Source organism: Passer domesticus, chromosome 1 (assembly GCF_036417665.1).
Source record: "Passer domesticus isolate bPasDom1 chromosome 1, bPasDom1.hap1, whole genome shotgun sequence".
In the NCBI taxonomy this organism is placed as follows: Eukaryota; Metazoa; Chordata; class Aves; order Passeriformes; family Passeridae; genus Passer; species Passer domesticus.
In genome coordinates this window covers 132382954-132408830 of record NC_087474.1, presented here as the reverse complement: position 1 = coordinate 132408830, position 25877 = coordinate 132382954, and the positions used below count along the sequence as shown (strand labels likewise).

Genomic DNA, 25877 nt, shown 5'->3' with positions numbered 1-25877 from the left:
GAGGAGGCAGTAAGTAAGAGGGGGCAGGAAAATATGTCTGATAGTTTTTTGTGGAATAGAAAAAGAAGACTGCAAATGGCTGGTCTGAGATCTCAGGGAGACAGTGAGAGGCCAGAGAAGTTGCAATGTAAGAAATGGAGTAGGTGTAGAAAGGGAATAAGACTGAGGCCACATCTGTGAAGAAAACGAAGACAGTATTGTGGAAAGTGAATTTGAACTGTGGAGGGCTGAAGGTTTAGGACTACATTCATGAAAAGTATCTGACTGAGCCAGGGTCTCAGCATGGGAAAGAGAAAGGGTAGGAATTACAATAGTGATTACTTGTGGAAAGATGGATAGGAGAATGTGAGCTACAGCATACTTCACATGAGTTTGGTTTTTTGTTTCTTTTCCACTTGGGTACCTTTATCTTTCGTCTTTTAAGCAGTTTGCCTGGCTTGTGGTGCCTGTAAGCTTAAAGGGGCTATGGGGTTTTTTAGTGTTTTGTAAAATCATTGGCTAATTTTTTATATATATTTAAATATATAGTCTTTATTTTTTTAACATTTTGTAAGTTACAAAGCTCAAAATAGTTAATTTTGTAGTTTAAACAGTGGAAAAAATATAAAAATTTGGACTAAAGACTCATATTTCTTTTTCTTTCATTCTCCTCTCAAGTTAAAGGATATGCTTTACATTATAGGCTGAGAAGGCAACTGGCATAAATTACTATATGATGACATGACTGTGTCTGATACAAGTTCTTAGATGACAGGAGCCACCTCTTGCAAGTTTCATTTGTCAAAGCTTACCTCTCTGTGCCATGGAGAAAAGGTTACAGCATTCATATTTAATGTGATATGAAGTACATTTAAAAATACAGACTATTCTGTGGATTCCTTCCCTAAAAAGGGGAATGATCTTGTACCAGAAGTTTTAGTGAATGCAAATTGATTCTTGCACATACTGTAGCAAAAGTTACAACAAGGTGGGTTTTTTTTCTTGCTTTACTAATTAAATATTGGCTGCTTTGGGTTTTGTTTGAATTGAGGACAAGCATGTTACTTTTTGGAAGTGATTTACAAGTAAGAAATTGTACTGAGACTGAATGTCCAGACCAGAACAGAATTAGATTGAAATATTTGACACCTTTGGCTGTATTCTTTTGCTGTCACAGACACAAATGCCATTGATTATTGATATCATGGTAATAGCAGAGCTTGACAGTGTCTTCACAGTGGCTTGTTTGATGCTTTTCTGTGACAATTGTAAAACAACTCTTATCAGGCTTTGCATTTACCATCTTTTAGCAATAGGAGTGCAAATGTACATGTTTCATTCAGCTATGTCTGTGCCACTTTCAGTCAGCTATCTGGCATCTCAGTACCAACAATGAAGAGTGACAAGGTCTCTGCACTTGAGCCCCACAGAATGAAGCTGCCAAGGCTTGACCAATAAATTATGGCTTTGAACAGCACCATAAGCATAACTAGAGATATTATTTTACCCCCTAACAATGGGGCAGACTCTCAAACTCTACAGCTTGTACCAATCTGTTTAGGAGGTTTTTTTTACCAAGTGTCCATACATGCAGTGACATTAGCACTTCTCTAAGCTCCAGTTGTCTAGGGAGACTATTCAAGTGCTTCAGGGTGTTTTCACATCAGCATCTAGCTAATATGCCCAAACTCTTTGTGTATTCATTTCCAATTTCTGCTTTAGACGGTGGTCACTGTAAAGCAGGGTTCAGCTTTGGACTTCCTCAGGTGCATAAAACCTGCTGGTTTTAAGGATGTTTGCCATAGGATCTGCTGATGCACTGTTGGTCCAAAACAGTAGGTGACAATGGCTGTTGCTTAAGTTGATCATTTCACACACTCTTAAAGCATTCTGCTAAATGCTTTCAAGAATATGAGAGGCTTTTATCTGCTTTTATGTAGCAGAGTAATCTAGATCTTTGCTTCAATCTAGCAGAGTATAGTCTGTTTCCTTGTAGAAGTATGGATTTGGCAAAAATATTCTGAAAAATTATTAAGCAGGTGTCACAAGCAGGAATAGCTCAGAAGAAATGACAGCATGTTTGCTTTCTTAGTTCAAGGAAAGAGGAAAACAAATGGAGTAGGAAACAAATACAGCTGAAGTGGTAATGGGTTGATGAGTCACAAGAAGCGAGATTGCATTTTCTGACAGAATGTAGCCAGCAACCTTGGAGCATTTTTGTGAAGTGTTTGATTGCAGAGAACAGAGATGCTTTGAAAATCCTATTTTGAGCATCCATCCCTTATTTGAATGACTGGATGCTGTGGTAATAAATAATGGATGAATAAAATTTAAGCCAAAAGGGACCTTCAGGTCATCTCTCAGGACTTCACTGTATCATGAGACATGACATTTCAGCAGGTTATCCTGAACTGAACTAGCATGTCTGTTTTGACATCTCTTCACTTGAAGCCATCAACGGCTGAAAAGTCTCCAAGGGCTTGGAGTTTTTACTATTAGTTCATCAATATTATTTGCAAATTGTCATTGTCATCTGCATTAGTTGGACTTTGTTTTCCTGATTATTACAGGCTTTTCCCAGACAGATTCAAGCACCTTTTAAAACCAGTATTTTCTTTCTGTATAGACAGCTCAATCTTTCTAATAACAGATCAAGATCTTTACATGGTTATTCATTTTGATGCATGTTCTTTGTCCTCTCTTTAACAGCCTTAAAGAAAGGCAGTCAGCAGGGTGCTATCCCAGGGCAGTGCCCTCCCAGTGTCTCTTCCACCGTCCATGTTCTACTCTGGGCCAAATTCATGGTACCTTTCTGCTGCCACTTTCTTCCATCACTGCTATGTACAAAATCAGGATTTAGCCTTTTTGCCCCAGCCATGCTTAGGAGCTCATTCAGAGGGAAAAGGGTGTGTGTTATGACTGCTGTCTGGACCTGCTGGATGCAGGATTGCCATCCCCATCATTACTTGTGCAGTGTGCCTCACTGCAAAAAGCCACTTTACAAGATGTAGATTTTTATGTAGAAATGTGCTGCCTTCAGCTTGACAGCAGTCTGCTTTTTTCATCCATATTTTCTCTGAACAAGAATTTTGTGTATAGTGGCAGTGAGGGAGAAGTTTCTGGGAAGTGTTGTGCTTTCACAGAGCTCCTTCACTGTGGGGCATCGGAGGGTGACCTGTACAAAACTCATACAGAGCTGTGCTCCTTAAGCCAGCTGTAGGGCATCCCTTTCTTTATAAAGTTGAGACCAGTGTGGGCTCATGCAGCGTCTGGGAATGCTTCAAAACATTTTTTAGAATCAAAATGAATTGTTCCACACACACAGCTTTGTTCCACATCAGCTGCACTGCTTTGCTGCTGGCTGCAGTTAGTTAGAGGTGGGTTAGCTTCTGGGGATGCTTTATCATTTCAGTATTACTAATGAGGAGCTACAGGGTGATTTTGAGTGGATTTGAAAGGTGGTAAGAATGGTGAATACAAACTCTGGAGAGAAAGTGATAGTCAAATTATTTCACTACCTTTGCTGCTCTTGTATTTTTTCTGAGGTTGATAATGTGGTGTCTTTCACATAATAAAAAAAAAAAAAGAGAAAGTGAAAAGGTTTTGAATTTTGTAAACGGTTCTGTACTGTGCTAAGGCACTGAAACAAAACCTCTTGAATAATGGATCTGAAAAACACACTTTGAAATTCTCAGTGCAAAAATGAAAGGCATCAAGACTTCTGATGGCATTCACTGAGAGTACCATGGCTCAACTCTAACCATGTCTTTGGAGTGTTTTAGATTAATTGATTTTGTATGGAAGATAATCCAAGGATTCCTTTCATTGCAGAAAGCCATCACTAGACTGTGCTGAGGGACATTAATATATAATGATGCAAAAAAGTGTAAAAAAATCAAATTAAATTCTCTAAGTTATATCCTCAGTGTAGGAATTAAACCCCAGGTTTAAGAGTTTCCTTCCTACGTGTTATAGAAATGCACATTCCTGAGGGGTGGGACAGAGGGGATTGAAGAATGGACAGTGGATGAGAATGGTCATACTCAGCCCTAGCAAGTTCATTCATCTTTGTATTGCAGAGGTTATTGTTCCAAAAGGAGGTAATGGAGATTGAAAATCCTTAACAAAGTAGAGGATATATGAACCAAAATATTCTGCTTGTCTTAAAATATCAGTCCTGTATTTTTACAGTATGAAATAGGAGGTATCTGTGAATGCACTTTTGAAGAGTGGGAAATACCAGCCAAGACCCAGCGAGACTCAACCATTTCTGTAATTGCATTGTTATTTTTACAGCAATGTTCCCAAGAATAGAAGCTTTGTTGCCTTAAATTTTAAACTAATAACTTGAGTCATTTTAATAGAAATAGGACTGCTTGCTAATTTGTGATCACATGCAGTTTTAAATACTGGATAGTTTAACAAAATGCTTTAATGTCTACAACTACAATTTAGAGTTTGAATAAAGTTCTTAATGCCATTTAGTAATAAGGATGCTTCCTTTGCATGTAAAATTGCACATCTGCAAAACTACTGTCCCATTTTCTTGGCCAAAATTGGTATAATTAGTATCCTCACTTTTAGTTATAGCCTCCTTGTTTTAACATGCTCATCGCTTTCCAAGGCAGCTGCATTTGTATACCTTTTGCTGTAACCTGGAATGACTTTTAAGTTAAAAAATATTCCCCCCCCCACAGCATTCTTAATTAACAGGAGCTGAAATATGTCATTCCATATCCTCCCCCTCCCGTTTTATTATGTAAAAATATTGGGGTTTTTTGTTTCTTCATGTATCTTTCACATAGTAAAATTACTTTAAAATTACAAGTTTAAAATCTTGACTGAAGAGTTTGGGGAATTTTGGATAAACCCTTTAATTTACCATTAAGATTTTGAGAGATTTAAAGCTTCAGTACAAAAGTGAAAGGATCAGCATAGAGACCAAATTGCAATAAAAGTGATATAGACAATCAGGAGGAAGTTTCCAAGTCACTTGAGTCTGAAAGCGCTCACTGTTCTACTGATATGATTAGCTAAGAGAAGACCTACTTTTTGTAAGTTAAGACACAGTAGTTTAATATTTGCATACAAGGATAATAGGCCCTGTTTTTAATGTAGCAACAGGACATAAACTTTAATTTTTATATTTGTTTTTAAAATTTCTTTAGCACCATTAGCAAGGCAGTGCTGTGTGCTTTCTCTGTGCTCTTATATTCTGTGTTGCATTGGTGATGTGTGGTTGCACAGACTTAGGGTTCAAGCAAGGAAAAGGATCTTCATTTTGATTCTTTTCTAGTTCTTCTCCAAGACAGTTCAAAAATTACAAAGAGCACTGAAGCAGTTATTTGGGTTGCCTCTAACTTAACTAAACATCATCTAGAAGTGGATGTTTGAGGGAAGGTACACCTTGTACCTAGTGCTCCAGAAGAGCTGGAGAGAAGCCTGCAGGTACGCATTTAAAACAGAGAAAGCTTTTTTGGACCCCTGTTCCTTGGTTAAGTTCAGGCAAAGTTTCTGATGGTGCTTCAGTGGGTGCTCTGGACACTGGCTTGAGAAGGAGTCATGGCTCAGAAACAGCAGCTGCTGGACTCCCACCTCTGAATGTGGGTGTTAGGTGGGGTCCTTCCATTCAAAATTTGGATGCCCAAAGGGTTAAAAATCATAGCTATTGTAAATAAATTCTGTGCAAGTGGATCAAGCTTTCAGTCTACTTGCAAAATTATTTTCTTAAGTTCTAGAGAAATTCTTACACCTTCATTTATGAATGTAACTAAACACCTTTGTCTACTTCTCAGTGAGTTTAATACTTTTACCTGGCAATAGGAAGTAGTACGAGGAAAACACGGGAATCCTTGAGAAACACAGTGCTTGGGGGTTGGGTGAAGGTCAGTGGTACCTGCTGATGGTCATTGGATAAGATGATCTTGAAAACCAGCATTGTTACACAAAAATAAGGCGAGTCCTTTTGCAAAGTGGAGTAAGTAGATGGTTTCTTTCCTTTTACACTGGTGTCCTGTGTCTCCTAGGCCGCTATTCCTGAAAATAATAAAATGCCTGCTTTGTTTCTGGGTCCTGCTTCAAGCTTCTGCTTTAACCAAAGGATAGTTTTATCTGTTTCAAGGATAAATACCTTTGTGGATAGAATATGATTGCTATACATACAGCAACCTATCATTTCCTCTTGCTCTAAAATGTGGTGGATAGACCATCACTGCATGTTGTGTTCATATTTCTGCTTTTTCTACATCATCATACTCTTGAAGTGTTTTAGCTGTAGGGAACATCTGTCACAAACCCAAATGTTTATATTCATATAAATTGGCAGTTTTGTCAGCTCCTCAAAGAGATGTTCATCGTGATCTTTTTGTAAGCAGATGTGCTGTGACTGGAAAAGCTTCTTTAATGATTAAGTATGATTAAAGTATCTGGAATCTCTTCCAGTTACTGAAGCAGCATTGAAGATTGTGATTCTTCTTACAAAAGTACAATTGCTTGGATTTTGCATTACAAATATATGCTAAAGTCATGTCCAGAAATTGAAGCCAAGTTCTCTGCAGACTGTACAGTGATCAGAACTGAAATTGGGGCAGTTGTGCTTAAGATTATTTATTTATTTATTTGTTTATTTTCTATAAAATTAGATGCATTAATAATAAGAAGCACATTTTCTTCATAGATTTTCCACATGGACTTCCCTGGTTATAAATAGTACTTTTAAAGACTTGATTAGAAAAAACTTGATTAGTTTCATGTATTCACTTGTAGAACATCACGGTAGTCAAGCAACCTACCCAAAAGGAACTGATGCATGATGAAAGTAATATTTTGTATTTCACTTACAAAGATGGAACTCAATATCTCTCCTACTGTGGGCTGTCAAATAGTGAAAGGACTTCTAATTCAATTTAAACCTCGTTCAGTTCAATCTCTCTAGAAATGTGTTGGACCCTGAAGGTAGTTTTCTCAACAGCTTCCTGCTGTAGGTTACTGGTGAGCTGCTTTTCCTGTAGGAGGAAAGAGAGAAGAAAAGGCAGAGGGATGACTGGTCTTTAAAAATTTGTTACAGAACCACTAGTGTCAGTCTTAAGTTTTATTAGGTTTAAAATATATTAAGATTCTTTTAAATTCTACAGCACAGAATGCTGTAGTTCAAAGATCTGAGTTTAGTGTCAGGTTTTAACAGTTTTATGCTGTCTTTTCAGTGATGTTTTCCTCTTCTTGGCTCTACTGTACATAGTATCGTTTCCTAGGTGTCTACACAATTTGCCTGTGTTTTAAGTGCTTTTTTGTCACATGCTTTACATTTATTCCTTCTTTTCTGTTTTTCCAAGCTTCCTATTTTTTCATTAAAAGATATCTGCACCTTATTTTCAACAGACCATTTCTCCCTCTCAGATTTCCTTCTCTCCCTCTTCTTTTGCCCCATCTCAAATCCCCTCCCCTCCATCCCACATTGATAAAGGCAGTAAAGTCTGCTATTTTATGCTGAAGATATTGTTAGAGATCAGGATAACTTTATGGTTAGAGGCAAAGGCAGCCCATAGCCAGCAGCTGTCAGTAAGGTGAACTTCTGGCTTGTGCTACAGAATTTTCTGGGAATTTCTCCCATTTACCCAAATGGCTGAAACTACTAGTCAGCTGCTCTTCATTTGAGATACTTCAGTGAGGAGCTTTCCTCTTCATTCTCCTTCTTATCCCAAAACTTTTTTGGGGACCTCTCCTCTCAGTAAGCCTAATGAATCCTGGAAGATACCATCCACTTTAAGGTCTTACGCATTGTCTTTTGATTTCAGCAATACTGGAATGCTGCGTGTTAGGTTTTGTAAATAATTCTCATCAGTTGTGAAACTGTTCTGTTTTGAAATGCATATATTTCGCAGAGAAAAGGACAGAATTGATTCCTTCCAGCTATTTAGGTAACAACCAAACAAAATCTGTGTTCTGTCTTTGGTAGTTGTGCCATACTCTTAACTGCAGCAGTGGATGCAGAGATGGAAATGGTGCAACCAGACTTGCCTATTACATTTTTTTTCTGTTGGTAACTGGAGAATGGTTCAAACTTTATCTTGCTTTTGCTCAAGGTATTCAAGCTTGCTGCATCTTCAGTTCTTTATGCCTTGACTAGGGAAAAAAAAAGTGCAACCTGAACTTTCAAAAGAAAAATAGTTCTCAATTTTATTGCTGGACTTCCATCAGTAGGTCTCCAGGTGCATTATAAAACCTGCTTGTATTTTAAATATCTTCACTAATGTGGCATTGCCATCTTAACACAGGGTCTGTTTTAAAAACACATTGAACACTCACATATTCTGAGTTAAAAGGAAAAGGAAAGAAAAAAGGAGAGCATAAAACAATAAAACCCAAGCCTGTAGGCAGAATGTTTCATTACAATAGTTGTGGGGTTTCTTTTTAATTATATGTAATAAAAAACTTGCAGATGATGCCCACTCTTTGGATGAGGGGATAAGACAAAGTTCTTGCCTGAGGCCCCGGGTTGGAAATATAAACTGTAGTTAGCTGGCATTGTACTTTTTGATAATAGCAATGTCACCAGTGATGTAATGATGACTTTTCCTCCCCTTTGATGATATGTTGTCCTGCAGATAATTATTGGCATGATAGCAGATGATAAAGTAAAATATTTGATGGAAGACACAAACAGTTTCCCATATAATAAACTGCTTTTTTGTAAAGTCTGCATTCCCACAGTGGGATCTGGTGGTGTCTGTTCTTTGATGGGCAGGACTGTATCAGCAGAGACTGGCTCTGTGGTGGTACGGAGCGTGTCCCAGCAGTTTTGGAGCTGATGACATTACAGCAGGATTGGACTTCATTGCAGTGCTTGGTTTGCTGTGGGGCTGCTACTTAGATCTGCAGAGAGGATAGAGCCTTAGGAAATGCAGGACCAGTGTTTAACAAAACTTACCTTCTTCCCCCTCTCCCCCTTTCTTCACAGAAAATATCAGAGAGGAACCCGGGTACGCCTGAGACTGCTGGATCTTGAACTGACGTCCAGGTTTCTGGGGGCAGCCAGTGACACAACCTTGCTGGAAGCTGATGCAGTGCTTTTGGGACTTGCAGAGAGCAAGCAAACAAAACAAAAGGAGTAAATTTACTGCAAAGAGATGCACTTTGTGCTCTAAAACTGACCACATAAATTAAATGCTTCCTCAGGAAATAAATGAAAATCTTCTGTCCACTTAGTCATGTAAAAATGAGATCAATAAAATACAATAAACACATTGTACCTAATTCTTGCTCTACTTTTATTCACTCATCTGTCTAGCTCTTTGCCTTTAGATTTAAAGGTGAAGGTTAACTGAGCTTCTGTAGGTTAACTGAATGTGTTCATATTCTTGTATAAAGAATTTCAGAGTCCATCATACTATGCCAAAGGAATGTTGATTTTCCAGAGAAGTCCAAAGCTTGCTGTCGTGGTGCTGCTTTTAGGATGGTGTTTCATACAGAAAAACATCAAGGGTTTCTGATTTCAAGTTGCAGTGCAGGCTGGTTTGCTGCTGATGCTGGGTTTACTTTCTGTTACAGTACATCACACTTTTCTTCCATCTGCATGAGGAACTCATGAGATTATTCTTTGCTTTAATTAGAGCTCCCATTTCCAATGCATGTGAGTAAATTTTCTCTGGTGGTTCATAAAAATGGAAAGAAGCTGTTTCAATGTAGTTGGCCAAGTGTAGGTCTTAGTTTTCTGTAAATATATTTAAGATAAATATAGTGGGCGTTTGAACACACAACCAAAGCATCATGCTATGGTATTTCCTATATATTTTTGGAGGTTTTGTTATCAAAGAACACTTCTTTTGATTTCTGATGTATCCAAGCCTGAATTCTGCAAATCACTTGTGATCTGCATAGTGCCTAACAGGTGTGCTGAGTGAAAGTGAAATTTGCCATTGCTATCACTGAATTGCAAAAGAAAGCCTGTTTAATCTTAAAATATTTCGCCAAATGTTGGAATGAAATGAGATTTTTTAAGATAGTATACCTTGTTTGTCTGCAGTGACTGTCTAGTGACAATGTGTTTCTTTTATATGTATGTTATTCAGCAGATGGCACAAAATTCAGCAAAACACACACTGGCTTAAGCATGTATTACCCAAACCCACAGACAGCTCATCTTTCTGCAGGAGCAGGCCATGTGGGCAGTGATGGAGCCACTGAAGGCTGATGTAGCTCCTCTGCCTCTCATGGCTGGGTACACAGATGTCTCAGTCCCCAGAGGGAAGAAAAGGGATCCCTAAGGAAGCAGGGTACCAGAGAGGCAGTTCCAGGCTGCCACACCTCGCACATCCCTTTCCTTGCCTTCATCTGGGAGGTGCTTGGATAAGAAGGCATCACTGCAGAAATGGGGACCAATTCTGTTAGATCACAGCTGGCTGGTGGGTCAGGTTGCCACAAGCTCTGCAAGTCTTCATATGGTCCAACAAAATTTGTTTAGCACAGTAAACACAAGCTGTAACCTGTTTATAGGTTAACCATTGTAATTTCTTTTTAAAAGGTTTTTGTATTTTTTGTATTTTTTAAACATATAAAAAGGAAAGCTGAAATGCTTTTTTATCTGTATGCTTTTAGCTGTACTCACAGTAGTTTGATTGTTTCTTACACCTCTGGCTAAAAGAAAACCTTTGACCAAATAAACAGAAGAAAACTAATTTCCTACCTTTGCCCTCTCATAACTCTGAAACAAGAGGTACAGTGCAGACACAATCAGAGAATTATTAAGTTTGAAAAAGATCTCCATGATCATTGTGTCCAACTGTTAACCCAACACTGCCATCTTCACCACTAAACCATGTCCTTAAGTGCCACATCTACACATTTTTTGAACACTTCTAGACTTAGTGGTTCCACCACTTGTCTGGGCAGCCTCTTCCAATGCCTGACATCAACTGATATGGGAAGTTTTCAAGATACGTCTCATGCATGATCTGTCAAGAAGAATGTTTTTAGTATAATTTATATTTTCCAAAATACTAGGAGGAATCACATGGCAAATGCAAAACCATTCTGAAGGAATGGGCATGTTTCAGCATATCCTTTTATAGTTTTGCAAACTGAAATTTTGTTTCTGAAATCAGTATGGATCCAAGCAAGAAAGGAAACAAGCAATGTGAGCTTATTTTGTTGCTTTAATTTGCTCGTTCATCTCAGTGATCTTAATTAGGGGATTTTGAACATGAATTTCATTGGGTCTTAGCCTCCAGGTAAAGAGTTGTGCTATCACTAGAGTTAGGAAAAGAAGGCCTTTCAAGAAGCCAGGAGGGATTTAAACTATCAAAGAAATCCTGTCTGTTGAATGCAACTCATGCTACATACTTATCAAACTTCAATAAGAGTGATTTGGGAGGAAGTGTATGTGTTAATGTTTTGGGGGAGAATAAGAGTTATTTCACAGTAGGGTAACAGATAGTGATTTTATCAGACCTGCCTCTGGATAACCTTCAGATAAGTAGCTTTTGGAGGCTGTAGTGGTCACTATTTCAAATCCAGCTTAGTGTTCTGTTTGGAAACCCAAGGGTTGACATAAACTGACCCAGTCACACAAATTGCAGGGTTGAACCTCCAATGGCTTAGCCTGCTGCTGGTCTCTGTGGCCTTTGGTGAGGAGTCTCTGTTTGGGGGAGCCTGTGCCCATTGCATGTTGCCTCAGTTCTGCACAACTCCCAAAGGCAGAGCTGCAAAAACAAAGCAGGGAATTCTGAAATTTGTGGTGGACTGTTGCAATTGCATTTCATAGCTGTAATACCTGCATATACCAAGAATATGTGGAGACTACATGTCCTTAACACAGAGTAAGAAACCACCAGCATTCATTACGGAACAGCCACAATGCCACAGATGCATGACCTCTGTCTATAAAACTATTCTTATTTTTAACTCCAGTCTTTTATCAGAGTAGAAATTGATAATGTAGGCAAGTATTTCTAGGGCCATTCATACAGAAGAATAAATGTGGACTCTTTTCTGCTGGTTGCTTCCTATTCCCAGAAATTCCTTTTTTCTTCATGGCCACATTCCTTTTTTGTTCCTCTCTGCATTTTCTGCTGTCAAATGTGCACAAATGTATGCACAAGAGTGCCCAGTGAAATCTCCTTGTCCACATGCTGCAGATCCCTGAGTGGCCTTGCATGTGTCTTGGTTTGGGCATTGGTATCACTCTGAATTTTTGTTTGGAGGTCATTCTTATTTCAGGTAAGAGGATGACATCCAGAACATTTCTGTTCTGTTAGCTCCTACTAACATAAAGAAAGGCTAAAGCCAGCCCAGCAGCTCCTGTGGCCCTGTGCCCAGCCCAACCAGCTCCTGGAATACTCACATCACTATATACACCACATGGACAACTAACGTGCACCAAATTAATGCAACTTACACATATCAAGATTCCAGCTGTAAATGGAAATGCATCATTTTGCTGAGAATCCTGAGGGCAGTATGAAGCAAGTTCTCTTAACTGTGCTTGTCTGACTGCCAAAATCAGAAACTTCTCTATGTGTCATGCTGCGTTTTCTTCTAAATTTTGTAATTTTGTCTTACTCTGAAGCGCAGACCAGATGAGCAAATTCATTGCTAAAATTGTACGGATTTCTTCTCTCACCTTTTTTTGATTATGCAGCTGAGAAGACATTTGTTTCATCATCTGGTTTTCAGACATTTGGGGGTTTTTTCCTGTAACAGTTTTGAGTTTTGAAAGTGTTGAATGGGGGTTTTTTTGCTCTGAAAATTTTCAGGTAACAACACAAACCCCACTTCATTAGCAGATACTGAGTTTTCATTTTCCTCTATCATATTCTGCTTTGCATGCTGCCCACATCTCTTAGTTTACAAATTTCTCACTTAGATTTGAATGAGAATGACAGATTCACTTCAAGTAGTTGTAATTCATGCTTGGTGTAAAATTTTCACTTGGAATTATAACGCTGAGTGCTCAGAGAGCAGCATGAAATGCATCTTCAGCAGAGGGAGAAGGAGGAGGCTGCTGCCATCCTGGCCTTTCCTCCATACTTGGTTGGGAACTCTGTGGGTGATTCTGGTGGGCAGGCTCAAATCTTCCCTTCTGCACAAGCAAGGAACACATTCTGCTAGGAAGACACTCCTAGCTTCACCCTGACCCACTTCCACTTCTCACTCCACTCATGTGCCTGAATGGCCGTAGTGCTTTCTGCGTTTACAGATGTGGTTATAAGCAAAGTTAGCTTTGATAAAAACTGAATCAAAGCTGGCTTGGGTTTTAGCTGAAGCAATAATTTCTCTTTTGTGTTTATACTCATCCTGTTTTGAGGGGTTTAAAAAGTTGTCCTAGAACCCTACCTTTTATTTTATGAACATTAAACACTTTATACATACTTGGAAAGCAAAATGTCTTTATCATGATATGGAGTTGGAAGAAAAATTATCAGTGTTCAGTGTTCCTTTGATGACTGATGTGCTATAACAAGACCTGGTAAATCCTCCTAGGCTTGTCTGCCCTTTCATATTCCAGGCCTTTAGGTGATGAGATGGGGAAAAAGGAAACACTGAAGAAATCAGGCCTGCCTATTGAAAACAAATTAGCATCTTGCCACCAAAGCTTTGGCACTGAGCTCATTTCTAAAGAAAAGAATACTTCACATGTTACTTTCCTTTAGGGCATTCTGGAAAATTTGGGTTCCTCCTCATTTCTCAATACTGTCACATTTATAAATCAGGCAAATTATTGTTCAAGCTTTTTATTCTTTTTCTGGCAGTGTTAATCCCATATGCTGGGAAAGCTATTCCAGTCTTCTGTTTTGGCTAGAGAGCATTTCTGCTAGATACAAGCATGCACTCTGTATGCATTTTTTTAGTACATTATACATTCTGGGGAAGCGTTTATCGCATATGAAAGGTCTAGACTGCCCAAATGGGGCTATTACATTGTCATCTGGCCATAACCCAAAACAAATATTATCCCTGGTATGACTGCATTAGACTAGCATGAATAAGATCTTAAACACCTCTAAGTGTTCGTGTTGCCTTCTCGGTTGTGCCTCATTCAGGCAGCGTTAAGCCCCTGATGCACTCACTGCATGCAGGCTCTAACGAGGAAATCTGACGTTTGTTCACTGCTGTCTGCAGCAGGCTGCGTGTCAGGAGCAGCCAAAAGTTACACTTCCCAAAAGGGTTAAGGGATCCAAGGCGTCCTTGGAGCAGATTCTATAGTCACTCTGTAGCTTTGGGTTAGCTTGTGAAAGTGGTGGCATAGAAAAATTGTTTTAAAATGTTGATTTTCAAAGTAGTAAATGGGGTTTTTTTTTCTCCCGTCTTATGAGAAATCAAAGAAGTACTGGAATACCAGCTCTGTTAATGTCTTTCACACAACAGCAGCTCCACTGGCTGAATCTTTGCACATCTCAACCTCAAACCTGGTTTGTGTTTAAGACATGACACATATGGGAACTGAAGTGTTATTTCACTGTCTCAGTCCAGTAGCAGGGGGAAGAAATTTAAGGGCTTCTCTTCCCAGGGAGAAGAGTTGTTCAGTTCTTCTCAAAATGACTCCACTGAATACAAATAAACACCAAAACTAATTGAAGTTGAAGGCCACAGTCTGATATGTCAATTAGCAAAACATACAAACAAACACCTCAGAGAAAAGAGTTTGTGTGTGTCCTGACCTGCCTCACAAATGACAGTCTGGGCACCATACTGGACATCTTTGGATAATTATGGTGACTGAGAGAGAGAGGTGCCTGAGCATTGGAGGAAAGAAAATATCACTCCTCTCTTCAAAAAGGGCCCAAAGGAGGACACCAGTGGTGCCCAGAGGCCATGGGTACACACTGGAACACAGGATGTTCCCTCTGAACATCAGGAAACAGTTTTACACTGTGCCGGTGACTGAGCACTGGCACAGGTTGCCCAGAGAGGTTGTGGAGTCTCCACCTGTGGAAATAGTGAAAAAAAAAAGTCTGGACATGGTCCTGGGCAACAAGGACCATGGGGCCCTGTGTGAGCAGGGAGGAATGGACCAGATGACCTCCAGAAGTCCCTTTCAACCTGTACCAATCTGTTTTCATCTGATTCTGTTTTCATCTTACTTCACCACTCTAGCTAAAGTGTTTCTCTTGATCTCTCTAACTTTTTGAAAGCTTCAGGGAGTTCTGAATGCCCTGACCTGAGATGAGATGTTTTGCTGTTGAGCTAGGAGGGTACAGTCTTCTCTTTGGGATCCATTTGTCAAAAGACAGCAGGGCATTGGGGTTCTCCAGAAGTAGGAAAGGTGGCAATCAGTACCTTCTGTGTATCCTTGAGGCTGGTTTGCTTTTTGTTTGGTGTGACCTTCTCTGCAGTCTAAGGGAGACTGTGGCTACTGCCTGTGGCTGCTGCCCTCTCCCACTTCCAACAAAGGTGTCATTCCTCTTTCTTTATTCCCACTGTATGCATGGGCAAACTGAGAATAAGCTCAGTGAGACACATTTCCGTCGGTCCAGGCTCTTGTACAGTGTGAAAAGGATGTGCATCCCAGCTCAGAGTTTGTGCCAGCCACGCCAAGGTAATGGGCAGTGTTGTCAGTGTGGCTGGCAAAAGCACCTGGCAGCTGTCCTTTAATGGGGAATGATGGTCCTGGACCATGTAAATGTCCTCTCCTGGTAGTCACGGGCTACCTCCTGCCTGGCCTGTCTGCCAAAGCCCTGGCCTGTGTCAGGCTAGCACGGGTCTAGCTGTTGAATTGCTTGACCCAGAGAAGGAAGTTTGATTAGGCCGGGCATGGTTTGCTCAGGTTCACCCAAGAGCAGGTGCTGATGTGTGAGCTCATTAGCTCTTGAGGGCCAGGCTTTGCTCTAATTGCCTGAGGGTGTCACACACTGATCTGGGCTCCTGTTTGCCCTAGAAGATCACTGCTAAATTCACAGCGGTGTTTGGTTCTTCAGCATGCCTGGGGAGGATGTGCAGCCCCGGAGCGGGGGTTTCCCTCGGCCGGGAGCCAGCACAGACAGGCAGCTCGAGCTGTGAAAGAGCAGCGTCAGCTCAAAACCTCTGCCGTGCCCTTTGCACCTCGGGCTGTGGCATCTTTGCACACGCTGCACCACCGGGGAGCTGGAGTTTCATTTACCGACTGAGCGACTCTGAAAGGGGCGCTCCCGCCGCAATTAGCGCTGCGGGCGCTCCGCAGGGCGCGTTAAAGCGAGCCGCGGGCCGGGCAGCGCGGCCGGCGGCGCGCCGGGGGCTCCGGGCGCCGCACCCTTTCAAGCGCTGCGGCGCGCCGGGTTCTTGTGTGAAAAACAAGGGGCACAATGCTGGAGTCGTAACCTCCTCACCCCTGACGGCATGGGAAAGTGCACTCCTCAGCTGTTGGGTATAGAAAAGCTGCTGCAGGCATGAGAAATGTTCATAAAAATGCCGTTTAGAGCTTGCCCTTCTACTCTGCACATGTCATCTTGCCTATCAAGCTGCCTAATTGGAAAATTAGGCTGGCCTTAATTTAGAGATCTAAAAGTTCATGCCAATAATTTCTCAGAGACTCTTTTTCCCAATTATTATTATAAGTGGTTTCAGCACATTGGAAATCTTTACTGAAAAAGAAAAAAAATACAGCCGGGAAGAGCAGATCTTACATTTCAGAGACATTCTCTGATTTCTATGTGTGAAATTGTATTGGGGTGCATCCTGTGAATGATCACTCAGAGATGAATGTGAGCCCCTGGTGTTTTCCATGCATCATTCCTTATTTGACTGAACACAAAGAGCTCATCATACTTTAATTTACAGCATGTTATAATCTTATTTTGGAGCTTAATACACCTGCTATTTTCTATCTGGCGAGGCTCTGAAAGCAGCAGTAAGCAGAAGCTGCCTTGCAGCTGTAAACATTTACCCCCCAGGGTCATGCGTCTGTGGGCACCACTGCTCCCCAGCCATCTGAGGAGACCTGGGATGGTGTGTGGGATCAGGCTGGCTGCTTGAATACTTCCTGCCTCTGGTCAGGGCTCAGCCTTGCAGTCAGGCACATCCAGGTGGCTGCACTCTATGCCTTTGAGATCTCTACTGTGAACTGTGTTTAGGTGATGTGGTGGAGATTTCCTCTCTGAGTCGGGATACTGCCCATCTGAGATCCCGGATGGGAGAAAGGCAGTGGTGACCAGGCACATCCGGATGTCTTGTTTACCCTCAGCTGCTAGGATGAGGAGGAAGGATTTCTGCCGACTCTGCTTGCACCCTGTGGACAGGAGCTGTGCTCTGCTGCCAGCTGGCCAGGGGCTCATGCAGGCAGGATGGCCCAGTGCTTTTGCTGCTCCTGCTGTTCGCACAAGTGGTCGGTCGTGTTGGAAGTTGGACGGTCTGACAAAATCTCTCACCGTGCCTCCTGGCAGTGATAAGAGTGGCTGATGTGTACAGCAAGGGCTGAAGCATGACTTGATAAATGTGATAGTCCTCTTTGACCTTTTGCTGAAAGCTGCACACTGGAAGCATGGGAGCGGGAGAGGCCCATTCTTAAGAGGATTTCCAAGGTCAGTGTTGGGTACCTTGACACAGATGCAGTGTGCTCAGGCCATGGACACATCCTCCCTGGGTCCTGCTAAGCCATTTGGAGAGGCTGCTGCTCTTGCACAGCTACTCTGCTACTTCCCACTCAAGAAACTCACTCCCAGGTGAGTTCCCAAACAATTTTGACCCTGCTGTTTGTTCAGTTTAAATCTTGTTCATTGTTATGGTTGCTTGTTTTGGAAGGTGTGCTTATAGGGGCAGGGGCGAGGGAATGGAGGGAGGGAGGGTGTGTGGCACAAGTTGGGGCCATTGCCTTTCCATCTCCAGGAGAAAAGCACTACTGAACACTGGGACAAGAGGATGCCCTTGGCTGAGACTACCAGACACAGGTTAGGGGCAGGATACAACCCCAGGATCAGGGTTTGTGAGGTTCAGCCATTCTCTTGGTGCAGCAGGCCATGCATGTGAGCAGGACCCCAATTTCATCTCCCCTTAAAACTGTAACCACACAGGCTGGGCTGAGATCTAAGGTTGATGCAGAAAGCAGGGGTCACCTAAAGAATTCCTATGGGTGAAACCCAAAACATCAGGATAAAGAAATTACAGAGGACCATGTGAAAACAAAGCAAACAAAACATCTTGGGCTCTGTCCACCCTCCCTGCAGGCATGTAGCATTGCATGGGAAGTCTTCTGGCGTTAAAGCACCCAAGCTTCCCTGAGAGCATCATTACCATTTCCCTCTTGCTGGAGGGCAAAACCAGGCCAAGATGGGACACACAGACCAAGAGAGCCTGTATTCATGACAAAGAAGTGCTCTTACTGTTCCACATTTATTGAGAGGTTTTGAAAGGGCAGGAGGTCTTCCTGGAGCAGGGTTGAGTCTCAGATGAGTGAAACTGGGCAGAGCAGGAGCTTGTGCAAGCTTGAGAGGTGTATAGTGCACAGTAAAGAGTACAAATGTACATGTGTACTGCGGGGAGAAAACAGGCCATAAAAGGCTTCTTTCTTCCATTTACACAGAAAGACAAAAGCTGCTGCTGACCCTCTGCAACAGTGCCTCTGGCAGGACCTTACTGCATCTCTTGTCTGCCTTGGGAAGAGCCAGAGCTCAGCTGAGCCCCTCCTGTGAAAGGGTCAGTTTCAATGTCTCTAACCTTATTTTGGGTGCCTTGTTTGCTGGTGGCAGTGAGGGCAGCAGGCACCTTGGTGCAAAGCAGCATAGCCCCTTGTGAGCCCTGAGGATGGGCAGCTGGGGAGGCCCTTTTCCCAGTCCTTAGTCCCAGCTTACCTGCTCTTTATGGAAAAGCACAGTTGTACAGACATATTGCCCAGTTTGGCAGCACAGGGGACTTGGTGGCCAGGCAGGCCCACACTGCACCAGCTTGAAGTTAATGGGAGTTATCCTCCCTGCCCTCTGCTGCTTACAGTGGAAATCAGTTCAACAGGATGAAAGGTTGATGGTGGGAAAGCATGTCAGAAAATACAATGCAGAGAACACAACTCTTGGGAGAGAGCTCTTTGTTTTGTTATTTGAAAGGGCTCGGGATTTAGTCAAGGGGGTGTAGTTATAATTTACTTTAAGGGATGCTGACAACTGCATTTGTCAAGTCAGATTATGGTCATACTGTCATAAAGGATCACTGTTGTTTTACTGCTAGTGTATAGATGCATAAGTACTTTGGACCTCAATGAGAATAAAAATATGGCTCTGATGTGTGAAAACCCATACTGCTGCCTAAATTTCTGTGCTGCTACATGGCCCTTTGGTTGTGATAGGACTAATCAGTGCATACTTTTGAGCACTTCAATGAATTTTAAGTCTTTGTAGATCTGAAATAGCTTCACCTTCTGACAATCACACTCTTAATTACTTGTCCTAAATGCACTCACACTGAGTGGGATATACCTAGGCATTTTCAAATATATGTGAGCTCAAGAGATCAGGCTGGCATGGGCACCTTGATGTGCCTGTACATTCTGAAGTAGTTAGTTATTTATCAAAGTGACCTTGTGACCCTAAGCTTCAGTTTTGCCGTCCATTATTATGCCGCTCCTACCAATTTATGCTACTGTGCTCACACAGAGTATTACTATTTGCCATGTCTCTTCTGTTTCTCTTCATTTTTTTTAAATTTCAAACTCTTAAAGCCTGAGGAATGATCTATGGAGTTTTGGTTTGGTTTTTTTTTTTTAGTTTAGTTTTCCTTAGAAAACTCTCACTATTTATATTTATTAATCAAATGTTTCCTTTCCACTACAAGGCCTGCATGTTTGAGAAAGCCAAGTACTCCCAAGAGAGCTGCCAGAACTGCAGCCCAGCTTGGTTGCTGGGGGGGAATGGTGCTTAGCAAGGGTACAGGTGCTTCTGGGGTGCTGAGCCACACGGGACAGCTCTGAACCATTTCAAGCTCCTGAGATGAAACACAGCCCCTCTCAGGCTGTGCACCAATGAATGTGGGCAGGCCCCTGCATGAAGCAAGCCCAATTTGAATGTAAATGACAGGATTTTGCTGCAGTTGTCCACACTGAGGTGCTAATGAAGAAACAACTTCATCCTTCTGAACTTGGTGGTGTGTCTGTGTCAGGTCCCTTGGCATCCCTTCTCTTCGTGGGAAAACAGGGGTGAAGAGCTGCATCTATGCATGGGTAGACAATTGCCTGGGATGGTTTTTTCTTTTCACATTACTTTACAAATAGCCCTTTCCCTTCTGTCTCACGTTTGCTATTCTTCATGCTGTGCTCCAGGAAAGAAGTACTTGAGCTTAGGAGAGTTCAGTCTTTCCACCCTGAAAGGTTATTCTGAATTAATTATTTTTTTGCACGAGGCTGTGTACATTAAAGCACACTTCTGACAGCCAGGTTGGCAGAAGGGGATGTTGGCAGTGTGCATCTCCTTCACCCAGCATGGCCTGTGGGTACTCACTGGATACTCATCTGAGCTGAGGTCCTTCTAGAGCACTACCTTTGGCTTTGTAACAATTGGGTTTAACTGGCAAGCCCTGAGTTTACAATATGATGCTGTGTTTTCACTATAGGAATACCCCAATTTCGAGTCCAGCCATTCATTTAATTCCTGAAAAACGTGTCCATGTCTGGAGGCTCAGGTAGGCTTGGTCACTGAAGCTGGGCCCCTGGCATACAACCCTCCCCATATTCCCAGGTTCACAATCCCTTGAAATTGAAGCTAAGCGAGGCTCTGTAGAGCTCGTGCCGGTGCTTTTTGCTGCCGCAAGGCCAGGCTGTGTGCAGGCAGCGGCAGCCGGGTGAGGCTGCGGGGCTGTGCGGGGCCGCAGCTGCGCTGCCGGCCCAGCCCGGAGCAGGCCTGGCCTCGGGTGAGCCATGTGGCCAGCGCTTAACCGGCGGTACCGAGCCACATCCGAGCAGCTGACAGCCTGAATAATTTACTGCCTGCAAATGGTGGGACCTGCTGTCTCCCTCAGTGCTGGGATCCGATTGCCACAGCCCATTAATCGTCATTGCCGGGCCGTGCTGACAGCAGCGGGGCCTTCGCCCCGTGAGCCATTCGGCAGCGCCGGCCCCCTCCGCGGCCTCCCCGCCAGGAACCTGGCGTGTTTTCGTGCTTTTCTTTTTATTTAATCGAACTGCAAAGCCAAACCCGGTGACTCCCATATGCTGTGGCCCCCAGGCCGTGCAGGGAAGCCCCCATCCCAGGGGAATGCGGTGGCCTCAGGGTCTCGTTGTCTCCAGAGGGGGCTGTGGTGGTTGCCCCAGTGGCGGGCAGGGCGCTGGGTGTGGAGAAGAGGTTCCCTGGCACAAATGCCACTTCAGGGATGGGGACAGCAGCCTCACCGTGCGGTGGGGACTGTCACCTAGGCCCCCCACTGCCCTGCAAGGCAGCGTCTGGCATCACCATCAGTCCTGTTTTAAACACCTAAAGGTGCATCTGCTGCCTGTCTCATCCCTTAGATTTCTTTGCCAGCAAGCGTCTTCATGGTGGCCCAGCTTCTCTTTTTCATCTGCCATTTCCAGACTACCTTCCCCACCCTTGGCCGAGCCATCCCCTACCATTTCTCAGATACCCTCTCTGCATTGCTCAGGTATTTTCTCTGCTTCCTAAATCCTCCTGGTTCTTCTGCAAAGCAGGTTTGGTCCTCAGTCTCCTTTATTGATCAACCAGCTCCTTGTGAATGCACTAGCTTTCAGTTTTGGGTGCTTTTGCCATGGGGCAGTAGCAGGATTAAGCTCCCAAGGCACAGCAATCCTGTTGATTGGGGTGTTTGCAGCTCTGTTTCACCCCTTACAGCATCCTGAGCACCTGGGGAGATGGGTAGCACAGCTGGGTCAAGGGAAGAGGCAGAAAAGAAGAGAGAGCTTTACTCTGTGCCAAAGTCTGGGAGAACAGGCTAGAAGGAAAGAAAGGGGGAGGCAAGAGGACCGGACAGTGGGACAAGAGCTCACAGGCTCTGGAGCAAGCCTGGACCTGGGAAAACTCCTTGTCAGAGCTGGGCACAAAGGAGCAGGGCTGCTTGTTTTGGCTTGCAGTGACAAATGATTGTTCTTCAAGTCGTCACCTTGTAATTGATGACTGTGTGAGAGAGCAAACCCACAGGAGCAACTGTTGTTTGAGTGGCTGGGGGATGCAGAGCTGGGCAAAAAAAGCCCCTCTGGAAATGGTGTAAGGAGCCTATTTGGCATCTCTGAGTATGTGAGTTATTTCAGGTATGTTTGCTCAACTTCTCCATTACTTGCCAGCACATGATACAGCTATGCCTGTGTGTGCCTGCAAGCTGTGTATGAGAGAACGTGTGCCCTGGTGCAGTGAGAAGCAGATTTCCTTTAAAGCTCTCATGACGGACCCCCATGGATAGCAGATGAAAATGAGATATGCTGGTGGTTTGCTGCTCTTGTTGATACAAACTGTATTTAGTCTCAATCAGCTCTTGGGCATTTGAGAAGTGGGAATTATTTTTTTGCTTCCCTTTCCTTATGTACTCCCAAACACAAATCACAAATAGCACAAGCCCTCTGTTACCCAGCTCCCCTCCCTGTCAATCCGTGTGCTTAGAATATGCAGCTGAATCCAGGCAAAATTTTTGGAAAATCTCTGCTGGAGGGAGGACTTCATCTGATCCCTTCCTTAATTAGCACATAAGCCTGATTTGTCTATCTTGAAATGTGAAAGGCATTTGTATGTTAAGCAAATACTTAACAAAGGCTTATTTCAAGCCTGTGCAAATGAAGGCAGTTCTCCTGCCTACTCAGTTTTCCCAGGAATATGAGCATTGAGGGTGAGATGGAACTGCTCTGTGTCCTTCTGGTGCTGAGAAACAGAGATGACTGAGGGCAGGTGTGATGGAGGTCGATCATATTGTTTTATGCTAGGGATTGAGTGTTCTTTCAGTGTAAGGGATAACTTTGCCACATGCATAGAAGGACTTTGTCCCCAAAGCCCTGCTGCTCATTGTGCCTGGTGGGATTGTTCAAGCTTAGAGGAGCTGTTTCCCATCCCACATGAACACTGGTCATTGGGCTCCAAACTTCCACCTTTTACCAGTTTAGGCCTTCTCAGAAAACCCCTTCAAATTCCACTATAATAGGGATGAAAACCTACTGGGGGGAAAACCCCCAAACCACCACCACCACCAAAACAAGCAGCTTTTTAAATTCAGTTACCTACTGTCATGGTTTTCCATTGTTTTAATCTGACACAGCTTACTTCTGACCCATGGATACATCATGAAATCTCTATATATCTAGAAATCTCATTCAAAATGCTAGAAAAGTTGACTTCTCCTGAGCTTATTCTGCCTCCATCTCCCACATCTCTGTTGTGCTGGGACCAGTTGTACCAGACAAAGCATGGAAGGATGCTCAGCAGCTCTGCAGGTGCACAGACTACTAAACACAAATATTGTTTTGCAAGGACAAATTCACTGAAGTTTTGTTTGGACGTTTTTGCTTAGGACAAATTCACTAAAGCTTTGTTTGGATGTTTTTTGCACTGCTGTGCAACCCTCTGTGGTGGTGGGGTGTCCCATGTGCCTGCTGGCTCTGCAGTGTGCCATTTTCTCCCTCTCCTGGTGCTTTGCTCCCCCGTCACGCTTGGCTTTTATATGGCATTATTGCAACAGCAGCCTGGGGGACAGGCAGGAAGAAGTGACACTTTGATTGACCATTTTATATAATCTTTAACAATAGAATGGTTTTAGTGACTTGGTACAGCCTGTACTCAACATAAAACCCAGTCTGTTATCGAGAAGTGCTTAGATGGGGAGATAAGCTGTTAATGCTAGTGGAGGAACATTACTGCATAAGAATACAATGATGATATTTTTTTCCCACTTCCACTCTTTTTTCCTTATTTAAAATGTTCCCTTGAGCATTACCTGATAGACTTGACTTCTGCATCAGGTCATTGTTTTGGTTGGACAGGCTGAGATATTTTCCTTATTTTAGCTATGGCTAAAATTGTATTTTTTTTTCTTCTTTTTCAAGTATCTCAAGACACAAATTGACCAAGACACACATGTTCCAATCTGATAGAAAGAAGCTTTTATATCCTAAGAAGTTAACCCTTGTTCCAGATAACAGGGATATGTATTATCTAGTGATATTAATACTTAAGTAAGAGAAAACAATCTAATGAAATCCCCCCCTTTTTTTTTTCCTGAAGCTCTTGCTTAACTAGCAGCTCCTGTACTCCATACAAGAATGTGTGCTGATGGGTGTCCAAATAATGTTTATATTATGTAAATTGTGTGCAAGAATGATACTTGGGCAGTCTCTCACCAGAGCCATCCTTTGGGATTTGTCATGGAGGAATTAGAAGGAAAGTCACCTGCAGTTGCCCCAGAGGTGCCCAAGTTTGCCAGCCAAGCACTGGGAGAGCAGGGAGCAGAGCTCTTGGCTTCCTTGTATTCAAAGGTGAGGGGAATGGAACCAGACACCATGATCAGCTCTTGGCATGTGCACCTCAGTTCTTGAGTCTGCTGGCTGTCCCTCAGCTCTGCAGGGGGAGGAGGTTCTCCAAGACAGTGGGAGCTTCTGCTCTGGATCAGCAGAGGGATAGATGCCCTCATGAAACTGGCCCTTCCCAAGGACTCCTCCATGGCATCAGGGATGCTTGTCCACACACAGGACGTCTTAGTGGGTCTGTCACACTGCACACATGTCATTTCTGTGTCAGCTCCATCCTGCTCTGCCAGGAGGGAAAGCGCTGTGCGGTCTGGAGGGTGCCAGGGGGAATTCTGGGAGGGAATTTCATTTTCTCTGGGGAGATGGAGGACTCTGTGATGGCAGATGATGTGTGGAGAGATGTCTGGATTGCAGAAGGATTGGTGAGAAGAGCCTGCCCCTTGGGAATAGCAAGATTTGAAGGAATCCTGCCCAAAGCCTTGGTGCACAAAGGAGTGGTGGGGAAGCACCTTGTCCCAGTGGCTCTCGTGTCTTGTGAACTGATGAAGTGAGATCTTGTTTCGTCTGAGATCCCTGGGACGAGGACACGAGGCTTGACTCCATTTTCATCAGAAGGCTGATTTATTATGTTATATATTATACTAAAATACTACATTACAACTATACTAAAAGAACAGATAGAAGATCAGAAGGCTACAAAGACAAGAATAGAATAGGAATGAATAACAAAAATCCTGTGACTGCTCACAGCCTTGGCACAAGTGGCTGTGATTGGTCACTGATTGAAAACAATCCACATGGACCAATGGAAGATGCACCTGTGGCACTCCACAGCAGCAGAGAGTTATTGTTTACATTTCTTTCCTGAGTACCTCAGCTCCTCAGGACAGGAAAAATCCTAGCAGAGGCTTTTTCACTAAAATATCATGGCAACAGTGAGAGGCAGTTGTTCTGCAAAATGGTATTGCAGAGGGAAACAGTTCGGCCTTGTCATGTTGTGGTGGGGAAGGCAAGTGTCCCACTGGGACATGTAATAGGAGAATGGCTTGGTAGTACCTACAACCTCATCCTTCCCCTCTGCTCCCACTTGTGTGGCCTCCACTGGGGCAACAGTTCCAGTTTCAGTTTCAGCACTGCAAAAAGGTCAGTTCTTGAGAGTGCAGAGAAAGAGTACTCAGGGACCTGGGATACATTTCTGAGGAAACACTGACACACTGACAAATCAGCATTGTTTGGACTAATGAAAATATGGAGGGCTTCAAGTAAGTACACATCAGCAGTGGGGAGCAATGTTTGCTGTGTCCATGGAAGACAGGAATGAAAAGTGATGGTTTATGTTGCAGTAGGAGAGCATTGCATTAGACTTCATAAAATAATTTCTATCAGTAAGGAAACTGAAGCAGCAGGATAAATTGCCAGAGGGAACTTGTGCAGCTTTTGTTACTGGAAGTCTTTAAGAGCAGCTCAGAGAAACATCCACCCAGCTGCTATCCTGCCCTGACTTCTTGAACTCTTTCCTCTTCTAGGACCTATTCAGGAGAGAGTGTTAAATGTG

The 25877-nt window shown here is 43.0% G+C and overlaps 2 long non-coding RNA genes across 2 annotated transcripts in view; one reads left to right on the top strand and one right to left on the bottom strand.

Annotated features, from left to right (window-relative positions):
- Positions 1-11: 11 nt before the first annotated feature.
- On the bottom strand, positions 12-15884 carry LOC135281331 (uncharacterized). Its single transcript, XR_010348006.1, has 3 exons — positions 12596-15884; positions 8906-11675; positions 12-6983 (listed from the first exon to the last, which is right to left on the bottom strand). It is a non-coding gene; the product is annotated as an uncharacterized LOC135281331 (long non-coding RNA).
- Positions 15885-20329: 4445 nt separating this feature from the next.
- LOC135281254 (uncharacterized) overlaps positions 20330-25877 on the top strand; it is a 39430-nt gene continuing 33882 nt past the window's right edge. The window contains exon 1 of the long non-coding RNA XR_010347971.1: positions 20330-20550. This is a non-coding gene — a long non-coding RNA (uncharacterized LOC135281254). The remainder of the gene's footprint in view (positions 20551-25877) is intronic.